This window comes from Oenanthe melanoleuca, chromosome 3 (genome assembly GCF_029582105.1).
Source record: "Oenanthe melanoleuca isolate GR-GAL-2019-014 chromosome 3, OMel1.0, whole genome shotgun sequence".
NCBI classification, from domain to species: domain Eukaryota; kingdom Metazoa; phylum Chordata; class Aves; order Passeriformes; family Muscicapidae; genus Oenanthe; species Oenanthe melanoleuca.
Window position 1 is genome coordinate 15038419 of NC_079336.1, and position 14789 is coordinate 15053207.

The 14789-nt window shown below is 39.8% G+C and overlaps 1 long non-coding RNA gene across 2 annotated transcripts in view; it reads left to right on the plus strand.

Moving 5' to 3' along the window:
- The window catches only part of LOC130251748 (uncharacterized), a 165557-nt gene that overhangs the window by 45216 nt on the left and 105552 nt on the right, over positions 1-14789 (plus strand). For both annotated transcript variants that reach the window (XR_008840222.1, XR_008840223.1), the window contains exons 2-3: positions 11889-12064; positions 13542-13644. This is a non-coding gene — a long non-coding RNA (uncharacterized LOC130251748). The remainder of the gene's footprint in view (positions 1-11888; positions 12065-13541; positions 13645-14789) is intronic.

The window sequence follows — 14789 nt, forward strand, 5'->3', positions numbered from 1 at the left end:
GGATGGTAAATAGCCCAATGAGTTTAACAGCACTGTTTAATGACATCGTTACCATACTACACAAACTCCCATTGAAATTAATGGCATTTCACATAATAAAGTACTGTGCAAATACTCAGTTATGTAGAACATTAATGTGCCTTTAAAAAGGTCATAAAACCAGAAAATCAATTTCGTCTCTGTAGTTATATTTGAAGTGGAGGCTCATAATAGAAACACCAGCACACCTAGAGATGGAAGTCCTTAGCTTCTGAGGCTTGTAGTCATTTGTTCCTTGTCACTTTAATCCAGTTAGAGATTTTGAAATAAGAATTCTTTCCTCTCTGTTTTTTTCTTTTGCCTGTCAAACAGGATTTCCCCTTGGGTTTCTCCAGTGCAACAGACAACATAAATCTATGGGTTTTTTTGTTTTCTTGTGTATATGGCTGACTCACAAGTGATGCTAGCAATGAAGTATATTTTGTTGTTGACTGAATTGGAAAACAGAAAATGAAACATTTGTTCTCATCCAAAAAACATTTTTTTTTTGTTCAATCCACTAAACAAAACACCAACTCTTTAGACTTCATAAATTGAATCATGTTTTCCTAGAAATCACTATTGCAAGTATGTGAGCACACTATTTTAAAAATACAGGGTGGCAGGGGTATATTTATTAATATTATCTCAGAGGTCTCTGTTCAGGTTTTCTTTCACTCCTTCTTTACTTACTAGCATAAGATAAAAGTGGTAAATCCTATATACATTTTTTTTTGCCTTTTCCTTATTCCCCTGGTACATCATTTGTACTGGAATCAGGCACTCTTTCTTCTCTTTAGATATTTCTCTTGCTGTTTTCTGTGCAAGACAGCATTTCCACATCTTGAGCTGACCCATTAGCTGTGTCAGATCCTCCCCATCATATGAATGTACATGTTTCCTTGTCCTATGAGTTTTTTTACCCTTTTCCTTCATTGCTTTTGTGTGTCTCCAAAATCCTTCTGGAATTTTTTTTATTCCTCATTTCTCTTGACAGGCAGTAAAAGCTGGTTCATCAGTCAATCTCTTCAGCCAAAATTGGTAAAATCGTGGCTGTTAAGATTAGCATTTCCTCAGAGTTCCTCATCTTGTGAGAACCCATGAGTTGAATTCATAGAAACATTTCAGAGCCCAGCAATTTGCCTTGTAGCTTCATCAGTGAATTGAGTTTGTGAGTTTTACTGGGACAGTCACCAACTCTTCACAGGAGGCACCACACAATGTAACTCATGACCTCATCTCTGGAGATTTTTTAACAGAAAATTGAGAATTATAGCCTCTATAATGAGAGAAGCTAATGTCAAAGAAGTGGGACTTGCAGAAGTATCAAATGACATATATCACTATCTATATGCAGATACAGTTTGATGTATTAGGTTGAGTGTGGGAAAGCTGGCATTGTGTCATTCCTGTGACAGGCACATGTCTGTGATGCAAGAGAGCAGTCCCAGAGACCTGGACTGTTGCACAAATCTGCCCTGTAACCTTGTGAGGCAATTAATTCCTGACACACAGAACTGTAAGACAAATAATAAGATCTAAAAAATTGCACAAGGTGCACTGAGTGCTCAGAAATGCTTCCAGCAGAGCAGGTAGTGATACTCTGTGCTTTGTTTGAGTCTAAAGCTCTAGCACAGGACTAATGTATTATTCTATTTTCAGTTCTATAATCATCACCTCAGACAACCCAAATTTGCATAAAATCAAAGGCAGAGGCAGGAAGGGTACTACAACAGAGAGTGGAAGCAGACTGTAGAGAGTTGAGGAGAAGGGGTTAATGCAGGAAAGGAAACAGTCAATGGAGATTGAAAAAGTGTTGAGGAAAGAAGCATCTGAGTTAAACCTCCCCTCACACAGCATACAAATATAAGTACATAATTTACACTGCTCCTATGGTACAGCTCTCTGGCTTTGTTTGTTTACTTGTTTGTTTGTTTGTTTTTGGTTTATTTTTATTTTCTGAATAATGTGAAGCATATATTTGTGAAGATTTATTTTTTTAACCTGAACTCAGCTGAGTAGGAGTCACAAGAGACTGGTAAGGTTATTGGATATCCCCAAGGAATTTGGGAAATGCCATGCATCTAGGACCTCACAAAAGGTCTGGGGAAATGTGCTTGCATTCCAGTTCTGATAACAAGATTATGTAGCCTCTCTCAAATTATATGCAGCAGTGTGTCCCAGGTCTGTAGCCAGAACTCCAATCATAATTGTGCAACTAAAGAAAGAAAATGTTATTCTCCAGGGAAAAAATTTGGGTTTCCTTTGTCAGTGGTAAGAACTGCACTCTGATTGCTTTTAAATGAAACTGAATTCTGCAAAATAGGGACATGAAATTTCTTGTATCTTCTGTGAAGTACAAACTGTCTTGTCCTACTGGACCTTACTGATGCTCATCTTTAGTATCTTTAATGTATTAGACATTGGAATATGAGTTGAACCTTGTAGTTCAAAGGAGTTTTCCTTTTTTTGTTATTGAACTTCAAGACTAAGACTACTTTGATCAGCATTTTTGAGTTTTTGATATTTCAATTACATTTTGTGTTCTTACTTAATTTCACATATAAAGCTCACCATAAGTTAACTTGGTGTTTCTCAGTTTTCTTCAGTATTTTTTTCTGGGATTCCATGACAATGGCTGTATTATCAATTAAATACTACTAATTCAGATGCTCAGGCTTAGATCAGTCACAAAATCTTCTACTGCTTTGTTTCATTTTTTTTTTTTTTTTCTACTTCAGATCCCAAACAAGTTTTACATCGTTTCTTTCACTGAGCATGCTACTTCTGCAGTAAGTCTGCTCTTCCTGACTTCACTGAAAGCTTTAAAAATTATCAAATGCAGCAGGGCTTGGATGTGATCAAGGAAAGGTAACCTGCGTGTCATTCTTCTCATTGGTGTTTTCAAAAAGCAAATGCACTCTTGTTTAGAAGTCACTTGTTTTCATGTTTCTGAGTGAGCTTCACCTCCATGGAAACTCTTACTTGGGTATTTTTCTTTCAGAGGATTTTGACTTCTTATTTCCTCTATTGCCTTGCAGTAGTGAATAAGAGCTTTGGGCCTGGAGAGATTTAAACAACTCTTATTCAGGTACAGAATAGTAAATCCTTCTGATTAACAGAAGAAAAGCCCCAGAGATATCCTTTTGCCTGGGTTTTCCAATGTCTGGAGTAAAAAGTACAAAGTTACCAGCACATTTGGTCTTGTGGGAATGAGAAAATTTTCCTGCCCATAAGGCTGGTAAAGGTTGGGAAGAAAACTGCACTCAGTAAAGTAAAGGAAATTACAGTAATCTGCCTGAACTGCAGCCCTGTAGTGTTAGCTGGGAGCTCACAATCAGCATTCCAGGTTCCAGCTAGCCCATGTATTTCATCTAGAGCTATGAGGAATGGCTGCAGTGATGACTTTTAAGAGGAAAGAAGTGCTGGTAGAACTTATTCTCAAGGCTAAAAAATGTGCAAGTTCTTAGAGTCCTTTAAACCAAGTTATAATCATGATAACACCATTCATCATAGCAATGCCCACCCCTCCCCTCCATCAAACCAGCCTCTTTAAGCACAACTCTTCCTGTTGTATAAAGTTATTCAATGAAAGATTTTATTACCTCTGTCTGTACTATTTTTCCAGGGTGCTACCATAATAGAAATCAACACAGCGAAATCAGGAATAATCACACATGTTTCATATTGGTTCCCATGTGGAAAACATTTCTAAGGTGTCAGTGCCTGGAAAACCTGATGGTTTCATTGAATACCAGAATGAAACTCCAAGGCAAGCCCTGAGGAGAGATTAACACTTGGAAGTATAAAATGCAGGTAGTAATGAGAAGCCAGGTGTTCACTGTCAAGGATTCCAAGTTTCCCTAATTATGGGCAAGTATCTGACTTTAACTGCCTCTCTCAGGTGAGCTAGTAATCCTTTGTTGACAAAGATTTATAAAGAGAAAAAAATAACAATAGGAAAAGAAAAAGAAATATGCCTCTGTTTCCTGCTACGGAGAAAATATTACACAAGCAGCCCTATTTCTAACTAAATTAAGATGAGAGAGGGAGTTGGAAGTCATGTTGCACCCACAGTGATCATTCTGCAAATTGCAATATGGATCTAGAATTTCATGTTAATTACATTTTATTTGAAAAGTGCTGCACTACCCAGTATTTTCCACAGCAGTGAAGGCTTGATTCTGCTCTCAATTATGTAGGTGTAAAGTGGAGTATCTCCAGTGAAGCTAATGAAGTTAGAGTAGTTTAACACTGAAATGAGGAGGATTACAATAAGGCCCTAGAGTCTGCAATATTGCTACTGCAGTTAATGATCATTACTGCAGAATGCTGTAGTCTGGCAATTATTTCCTTCGTGCAGGTAGACAGATACACAAAACTGGCACCGATTGTGTCTGTGAGAGAGAGTCCAACATTTTCCAACCTAATATTGTCTCCAAATTGCATTGCATATTCCTTTTTGTGTATGTTGTGGTTCTGTGCAGAGGGGAGTGTGTTTGGATTTTGAGGAGGCTGCATGAGAGCTGAGTATCAAAGTGACAAAACTGTGCCTTCTGTTTCATTAATCCTTTAGGCTGCTCTGACCTCTCATGCCAGTATGTGAAGACCTCATTACTTTTGCTTTACCAACCACAGTGCTAAATGCCACCCAGACTTTCCTGAGTGCCATGAGTGAGTGTGTTTAGGGCAAAAAGTGGACCTTTTTTTTTTTTTTTTTTTTTTAATATTCAGTGGAGCAGGCCCCAGTGAGATTTTATTCTGACACCCAGGACAAGAGTGGGTATCTTGGGTTCATCTCTCCCTTTGCAGATGACGACACAGAAGCTAAAATTAACCTGGGTTAACAGTGTATGCTCAATCTCTGATATGTGATTGTCCACACAAAAACTGCCAAGCAAGGCCCCCATGATGGATTTAACCAGAACATAGCTGGAGATGGATGGAGATGGAGATAGCTCTAACAAGAACTATCCCTAAAAAAGCAGTTAGGATATGGCCATCCTGTTCAGGTCCTGGCTATGTTTGAATGAGGGCTGGGCTGGCTTAAGGAAAGATCTCTGGTGAGAAAAAGGTCTCTAGTTTCTCATATTTGCATAGCTGTAGCATAACATGGGTGCAGCTGGAGCAGAGATAGGTCATCACCAATACATTTTGCTTTTTCCTTGGAGCCCTGTAGAGCCAAACTCAGGTACCAGCCTGGAAGCCCTGGGGTAACTCAGTGGATACCATTGAGGACATAAGATCTCAAGGGTTGAATTGTACACTGTAGGGCAAAAGGATACTCCCCATGGACAGGCCTGGATGCTCTGTACCTGATGATGGCACCCAGCTGGTCCACTGTCTGAGCAGCTCTGAGCCACCAGCCCAAATGTGCTGCCTAGAGAGGCCCCAGCGTTAGGGGGGAGCAAGATTGCAAGGGAGCAGTAGGCAACCTGATGAAAGAACTGATGTGAGTTGAGGTCTCAGGACACTGACTTTTGCCTCTTCCTGGGGCTGACCAGGTAAGATACAAATTCATGTAGCCTTGGAGTAACTGGTGTGAATGAGTTGGATTAAGGCACCTAGCACTTTAAATAATACTTAACACAGCCTAAGCATATATTCAGTGCTGACCTCTTTCTTAGTCTAGCTATCTGGACTGTATATTCCCCATATATTAATAAATTTATTTTTAAGAGGGTTGTTTTTGACTGATTTCTTAAAAACTCCCATACTAACCTGTTTTCTCCAGCCAGGTGACACAAGGTTAGTATCAATACTTACAATGAATTTTGAGCATATGACAACATATCAATGACACAAGGAGAACACATCATTTGAAAAGATGTTATTAAAAGATTACTATCTTCAGATAATCTGTTTTCAGCAATAGTGCAGTCCAGGTGTAGCAGATTTCATAATAATATCCACTACATTTGGCAGATAGGTTTTCAAAGGCATAAGAAGTGAAAAGGTCCCCAGATCAATTTGGCTGGGAGAAGGGAAGCTGTCTTTGTGTGTCTTTCAGGTTCCTGGAGATTTCCCACCTTCGTGCTTTACACTGGGAATGGCAAGTCCAGAAATTGTTCTGTAGCTGTGCTTTGACAGGCACACTTCTGCCATTCTGTGTTTGGAGGTGTTGAAATGCTGCTGACTTGTTTGTCACAATATTACTCCTAATGCCTTAAGAAAATTACTGTGTTGTCTGCTCTTTCTTCTCTCTCAAGTGATGGTGAATTAGAGGGGAAGCGTGGAACTGAGGTGCATTTTCCTTTTTCAAACAGCTTTGGTAGGAGGCAGGCAGAGACTGTGATGGTTTTACATCATAAAACATGCACCTTTTCCTTTGTGTTCCTCTGAATGGAAATTTACTACTTCACCTCTCCCCAAAGAGAAAGACAACACAACATCTCATCAGGTAAGGGGTTATGAATCTCTTCTCATTAGGCACTTGAGCACCAGAGAACAGAATTCTGAGAGGCTTCTCCTGAAAGGATAGCCAGCTTTAACTGTGAGATAAAATGCAGCTTTTCTTCAGGAAGGACATCACAGTTCAGTTCAGAAGCACAAGCTGGAAAAGGCATGCTGCACATGTTCATCATGTAATCTATCTCCTAGGATGCACAACTTGAGAAGAGTTCTTATGTCACCACAATATGTCCTCTTGTTTATCTTCCAGACAGACTTCATGTATCATGTTGATAAATTGGGCAATGCACAGGGCCAGTTCCCTCCTACTGAGGTGAGTGGGAGCTGCATGGTGCCTGATACCAAAGCTGGGGAATTATTCAGATTGACTATCATAGCTGGGTGCATGCCAGGCTTATTTTATTTTCCTTGACAGATCTCTTGAGGACTTAAGGATCTGAAGGGTGATTGAGCTTCCACAGCAGAAGAAAGGAAAGTACTAGCACTTGCTCAGCAGGACCCTGTGTATCACCCACATGGGTGGCATTAGCAATTTGGGGAGCAGCTCAACTGCAGGTTGAAGAGGCTCCAGGTTCAGGGAAAACAAAATCTCGCTTGCTCTGCTGGAGCTATTGCTTAAGGTTTATCCTTTTAAGTATTTGTCCTGGAGCGTTGCTTAAGGCATTACTGTGACATAAACAATTATTAATAATGATTCAGCAACTGTATTACTCCATGTCAAAGAAAACAAAACCAAATAAGGGTAATCTTTTGCAATACTACTTGCAGTTTCCTACAGGGACTGTTATTTATCTTCCAGCCATAAAATAATTAAATCTTACTGCTTTCCAGTTGTGAAGGAGCTGAACACTGTGTATTCGATCCGTACACAGCTTATATCTTTGGGACTCTGGGTCAAACATTAAGATTATATTTTACTAAAATTACTTTTATTTTTATTGTTTGAATACTCAGACAAAGCTGTTTCAAATACTCTGGTTCAATGTCAGTGCAGTGAACAGCATTCATACACCTACACTTGTTCCCCATATTTGTGAGTAAAACAGTGACTATTTTATTCACTGGAATCCAAGATGTGGCAGTGAGCAGTGTGTCCAAGCAGCTTCTGTCCAGTGCACACCTCTTTGTGTAGCCCATCTGCAGCACTGTTCTGTGTCCATGTCTGTCATCTCTCAGGGGCTCACAGGGACCAGAACTCACGTGCAGGCTCCTGCTGGGGGTTCTCCCCAGCCCCTGATGCTTGCTCAGGGAGCCTTGAGAAAATCTTGCCCTTTCCATAATAGGGGCACAATACTGTGTTATATGAATGATTTGCTCCTTGTCTGATGGATTTTGTGCTGTAATGGATAGAAATGTTGTAATGTCATGAATGTTGCTGATTAGTGGGCTCTGCAAGACTGTCCTGCAAGACTGTCTGGGATAGAAACCCATATACACGTTTGGGAAAGTGAGGGAGAGTAAATCTGGATGGGTATGGGTGGAGGGTATAGGGGTTGTGAGACTGTCTCTTTTGTCCCTGACAGTGTTCTGGTACCACAGACATACCTCTAACTCAGAAAACTTCCTTAGTGTCTGGCTAACAAATGCATTTAATTTTGCTTCAGTTCTATCAGAAAGCAAGAAGAATTTAACACAAATTCTGTCATGATTGTAAATAAAACTTGGAGAAGGAAGCAGCTGAGTCACTAATTCCTTCTGAATTCAGCCTGGCAATGCAGAGAGAAAAGTGTGTGGCCAAAAAGAAATCACTGTGTATATAAAAAAACATTAAAAAATTATCTCAAGAATAGGAAAGGCTGAAGATAAAGAGAAAAAAATCCAAGACAACAAAAGCAGAGATAATAAACAGCCACAGCCATACTTGATGCTCTCTCTCCCATTCGAGATGACTTTACTAACATGTATTACCTCACTGTAAAGGTATGTAAACAGGTGTGATTCAGGATCAGTCCAAATGAATTTTATCAATATTAAAATATAGAAGTGAATAGCTGTATATGGTACCTGAATTAGTAATTGCAAGGGATTGATTCCAATATGCCTTAGGGATTTAGCCATGGAAATCCCACTGACCTTCAGTAGTGCCTATGTACCTACATTCCTCATGCACTCTAGAAAATCTGTGTGTATGTACTGGGCTCCAGGGAAAAGTCCACTGATGTTATTTTAATGTGACTAAGATTTTGAGACCCTGTGATGTACTCAGTTTTATACAAATTTGCACAGTAGTATTTTTCAGGTCAGGGTTGTTGTTGTTGAATTGGAAAGCTCAAATTGGTGTGAATTACTGAGACTTAACATTTTACTTTGAATTATGACTTTTTATATTTACATGAGAGTGTCCTTTGAGTGGCATCTGGTTTTTGTGCTGTTTACGAACTGCTCTAAAAAGCTCAGCTGAGAATATTCGCAGTTAGTTCAGCATGGCAAACAGAGAAATAGAACTTAGCTCTATTCTTAAACCATGATTATTTATGTAGCAGGCATGTTGGCCAACAAAAAGAATGAAAGCTGACAGGCATGAAAATAACCAGTCTGCTTATACATGAGATTTGCTTGCAGTGGTCCTGGCAGGAGCTTGAAGAGGATTGTGTAAATTGTGAAACACAAGGGTATATAGTTAATGCATGCCAGAAATGACCATTTGTGGGACTACTTAATGCTACAAATCCCTCATCATGGTGATGAGGCTGTGAAAAGAAGAGCAGAAATCACAGACTAGGGAAGGTTGGAAGGGATCACAGGGGGGCCTCTGGTCCAACCTCTCTGCTTAACAGGGTGTCTTGGGTTGCAATACAGGATGTGACAAGAAATGTGTGTTCTGTCCCCATCTGTTGGAGCCGGGTGGGGCAGTGACCCTTATCTCCATGGCACATATTATCTGCTAATGGGCCATCTTTAAAACCAGCTGGGGAAATCATCTTTATCTTTTCCACAACCCATCCTCCCTCCAGGAAGATATCATCTGCTGCTGGGCCATTCAGTCCCACTGTATGACTGATAAAATTACATCATCCCACTGGGAGATGCTCCAGCCAGGGGGAGGAGCCAAGCCTTTCCTACCTAGATAAAAACTGAGATTTTGGACAGCAAGTTACCTTCTTTCCACTGAATTCCAGAGGAAAGCAGGACCTTTCCACATCATCTCTGGACCTTCAGAGGAAAACTGCACCTTCTACAGGAGCCCTGCTCCAGCTGAACCACATCTGCCACTGCAGGAGGATGCAGCCACCATTTAATGGGACTGCTGCCAACACCCTGACTGACTGACAGGGTGTCAGGTTGTATTCTGACTCTGTCAGGGTTGGGATTGTTCTTTGTAATACTGTATTTCTATTTTAATTTTCCTAGTAAGGAATTGTTATTCCTAATTCCCATATCTTTGCCCGAGAGCCCTTTAATTTCAAAATTATAATAATAATTTGGAGGAAGGGGGTTTACATTCTCCATTTCAAAGAGAAGCTTCTGCCTTTATTGGCAGACACCAGTCCTTCAAACCAGGACACAGGGTCATCCTGGAGCACATTGCACAGGGTTGTGCCTAGATGGTTCTTGAATGTGTTCTCTGAGGAAGACTGCACAACCCTCTGGGCAACCTGTTCTATTGCATGGTCCCTTGCACAATAAAGTTCTTCCTCATACTGAGGTGGAATCTCCTGTGCATCAGTTTCTGCCCATTGCCTCCTGTCCTACTGCCCAGCACTACAGAGCAGAGCCTGGCTTCATCCTTTTGGCACCCTCCCTTCAGATACTTATAGACACTGATGAGATCCACTCAGTCACATCTTCTGGAGTCTACAGGCCCAGCTCCTTCAGCCTTTCCTCATAAGAGATACTCCTGTCAAGTAATCATCTTTGTAGCCTCTGCTGGATCTGCTTCAGGAGCTCCATGTACGTGTATTGAGGAGCCCAGAAGTGGACACAGCACACCAAGTGTGGCCTCACCAGGGCTGAGTAGAGGGGCAGGATCACCTCCTACCTGCTGGCAATGCTCTTCCTGATAGAGCCCTGGAGAAATAAAGAAAGAACTCAGAAAGCTGCAGGAGCACATATGCCCATGCTCTGGGAGCACATGGCTGCTGGTACTGAGTGTGGGCTGGCACATCAAGTCACCAGTTTAACCCAAAAATGCAACCTAAACATAAGAAGGCTTGTAGCTATATAGATTATACACACTCAAAGATAAATTAATGGAATTACATTTAAAACAAGGTACAGTTGGGAAATGAGGTAATCAGAAGTGTGAATGCATTAGTATTGTGAGAGCCACAGGCCTTGATCTAATTCCTGCAGACGTGTCCATTGGCATGTGTCTGTGAAAACTTGATCACATATAATGGTTTTCCAAAGGGTGCCTACTTGGTTATTGAATGGCATGGACAGAGGCTGCTGGATGAGACAGACGATCAATAATTAGTTTTAATATTTTTTTCTTGAGAAATTACTATTTGTTATTTTCTGCTGGCCGGTCCTCTTTCTAATAACTTTAAATCTATTGGACCATCTAATCTAAACTTGATGCAGGGAAGGGGGAAATAGTGTGTGTCCTCAGAACCTTGCTAGGTTGGCTCAACCAGCACCTTAGGCATCACTCAGAATGAAGCAGGTTCAGTTAATTCTGCATTTCACAGTCTATTTGTCACTCTTAGTGCTCCTCATATGCAGTCCCAGCAGCAGGCATGCACCAGATAAGGAATTTTCACAGTGCCATGAATTTTTTTTCGGCAACTGCTGGTCTTATCAGCTAAGTACCTTGCAATACAAAGTAAGCTTTACAATGATAATGGGAAAGATAAGTATTATTATCTATATATTACGGAAAAGGATCTAAATATACAGTGCCACCAATTTTGTGTGGTTCTCTAGTCATTTGTGTAAAATGGGACACAACTAGATTTTTCTGATGTTCCAAGCACTGAACACTCTCATACAGAGCTGAAACAAGTCAGAACCACTGACAGGGCCATCCATCCTTGGAGAGGCAAATCTCTCAGTGCTGATCTTTTGCACTGTTGTGTTGTATGAATGCGTCTCTGCTAGGACATGTATGGTTTTGTGTGACTTGTGCTTGTAAACTTATTTGTCTCTACATAACGCAGTGGACTCAGGTGAGGCTGGAAACTGAAAAAATTGGGAAACAATTACTGCTTTTTCAACACAGAGTGTAAATTGTGGAAAGGTGAGAATTTTGGCATTGAGAGTGTGAGAGTGTGAAGAATATCTTACTCCACTTAATAACAAGCTATGATGAGAAGCAGTTTGTCCAATGGCAGTATCTGACATTGTCTCTTGGGCTTTCTTGCATCCACTCACATTTCTGAAGCCCTCCAAACTCTTCAGTCTTCTAAGATCCATCTCACAGTGCCAAGGCAGGCAGAAGGAGTAAAACAAAAGTTTTTCCTCTACCACCTATATTTTTCTTACTGTGTTTTTTTTTTTCCTTTTTCCCCATGGGAAAGAATCTATGTGATGAAATTTCTCAGACATCTCTCACGGTCCTGCCTAAGGGAGAAAGGAAGAAGGAATAAAACAGAAAAAACTTGAAAATTTTTCCAAAGATAAAAACCAATAGGGTATTTATTACAGTAAAAATGCAGCAGGATGAACAGGAGGATAACTCTGGAACAACTTGCAGGTATGGAGTTGGTGTTGGAGGTTATTACTTGACGTTGGAGGTTATTAATTTATGGAAGTTTTTATGAGATCAGAATACAAAATATTTGTCATGTTTTGTTTACTTCTATTAAACTATCAGATAAAAATTGTCAGGGCTTATGAAGTAATTTTTAATTGGTCTAATTTCTTTATATATATCATAGTTTCATCTATAAAATCTACTAAAATATATAAAATACATCAAGTCTTGGTTTGAATAGGCAATTGAGAGCTGCATTTTAAAGCTTATCTGTCCTGTTTCCTTACTAGAAGGAAAGCTTCTGGTATATTGTTCTTTTCAATACTTATACAGCATTCTGTCTCATATAGATTTGAATCAGCAAATTCATATGAAGTGTAACTCTATATAAAGTGTGAGAAAAGGAGACAGAAGACTGCAAAGGTTTTGTTAATATGCAATGAAACCAAAAGTCTTCTTATAAAGCTGATACTAAACTATTTTGGGTTTTAGATGTACATAATATTATGCAGTCAAAATGAAGGTGCTTTTTCTCATATTGCACTGTTATTGACATAAATAAAAATTATTTGCAATATTTTATTTAATTTCATAAAATTAATCCAACAGCAAAACTGCATAATTTTGTGTGGCAACATAACTTTGTATTCATGGCTGATTTTTCCCCTTTACACAGAAAAATAATGTGGGTTGATGCAGTGTCCTAACACAATAGGGGCTAATGAATAGAGCTTGCTGTGCTCAAGAGACTGCAGTTCAATTACTAGTGGTGCCAATCAAGTCAGAAATATTAACCATGGTAACAGCAGTTTTGAGTTACATGGAATGAGGCTGTGGCTTCTTGGGGAAGATTGCCTCTTGGGAGGGAAGGGAACGTTCACAGTAAGAGCTGCAGAAGGTCAGAGACTGCGTCTTTATGGCAAAGGAGAGCAGGACAGCTCATGCAACAGGAAGGTTTCTGCTGTTTTTGTACCTTTTCATTGCAAGTGTACCTGAGAGTTCATAATACGTAAGTGTGACTAACTATGTGATCCATGCATAACCTATAGAATTGAATTTCCTGTGTAGGAGGGTACAGCAATTAATTAATCATGTGCAAGATAAATCACAAATCAGGTTAGAACCTAAGCAGGAGTAAAATGTTGCTGAAGTCAGTGTGACTAGGCTGAATTACATCAATCAATTCTGTAGATTTTTATGAGGATTTACTTAATACAGTGCATTTGTTCTGCTGGCTGGTGATCAGAGTGAGGATCCCTCGATGTGATACAATGGCAGTGTTATGTATTAGTAGCATGAACAGGAAGCAGCTGGCATCCTGTTCTGAAAACAATCTCAGTTTTTATTGCAGAGAACAATATTGAAAAACAGTGTGTGTGTGATGGGCCTAATCCTTAAAAATGTGTGAATTTGGATACTTTCCCTTTTAATTGAGTAGTCACTTCTGGACTAAGTCTAGATTTGTTTCTTTTCACAGAAAGCTCTAGTGATGTTTGTCCTTTGGAATACAGAGAAAACCAGCTACAGCCTGAAAATGACTTTTTTTTGCACCTTTCTGCTGCCTCTGTCTCTTCCAGCTGGTGAGTATGCTCAGTTGTGGAGTGCTTTTCCCCTTCTCTTATTCATGAAGAGATGGCACATCTCTTTGGTCAGCATCACTGAAACATTTTCTATTCTTTGTCTTGGATGCTATTAAAAAGCCAGCTGTTAAAGATGGTTACTGTGTTGTTGGAACTTAGTCCTTGTTAACTGAAACTTCTCTAAAAATTTAGGATGGATTTCTTAAGAATTGAAGAGTAATAGCAGGCTATAAATGAATTTGAATCTGACTGCAAAGTGGAAAATAGTGCATACTTGACACCTTTTCTGAAGATTTTGGGAGTTTTTTTGAAGATTTTTATGGTATCTCTGTAGGGTAAACAAGTGTTGTGTATGGACAGGGCACCTGGATTATAGAGGTTTCTCTTGCAGAGTTCAGGCATTGAAATGAAGCCATCTGGGTTCAGCTTCACCACTACAGGCCACTCTTTTAGTCAAACACTGCAATCTGGAGGGATGTTCCACCAGACATCTTAAAACCTGTCCCAGATTAAGAGGAAGAAATGTCTCCAGAAATGGAGCTTAGGGATAATTTGTCAATGCATATTTGGGCTCTAAAGCCAGGTGACATGAAGTGCCTTGATGAATGTGTCTGACAAAAGAAGTGAGGACAGGCAAGGCCTTGTGGTAACTGAGTCTGTGACTGGCTGACAGGAGGTTGAATTTTAATTCCACTTTTAACCTACCATCTATTTGACCTGAGACAGGGTCATTTTCCTTTATTGTCTCCTTTTTATCCTTCTTCTTCCTCCATGCTTAGTCTGTTTTAAGTATTGATCATTTATTTATTCAGTGTGGGAGACAGTCCCTCTTTTCTCCTGGTGAAGACTGAATCCTGTTGTCTTACTCATAGCAGAAAATGTGAGCCATCTGGTTAAGACATCCTGGTAAAAATGCTCTCAAGTCATTACTGTTTCAATTGCATTAGTGACTTTATCAGTGGAAGAGGATGGGAAACCATTTCATGTTTCTTATACAACGCTCTGACCACTGAGCTAAACTGTGATTTACTCACTGGACTGATAAATAACCAGTTAATGTGAGACATCACCAGAAACAGATTGGGGAGGTTAGCACTTAGATTGATTGGCAATCTCTTGTTAAGACATGTGCTTGAAAAAAGGAA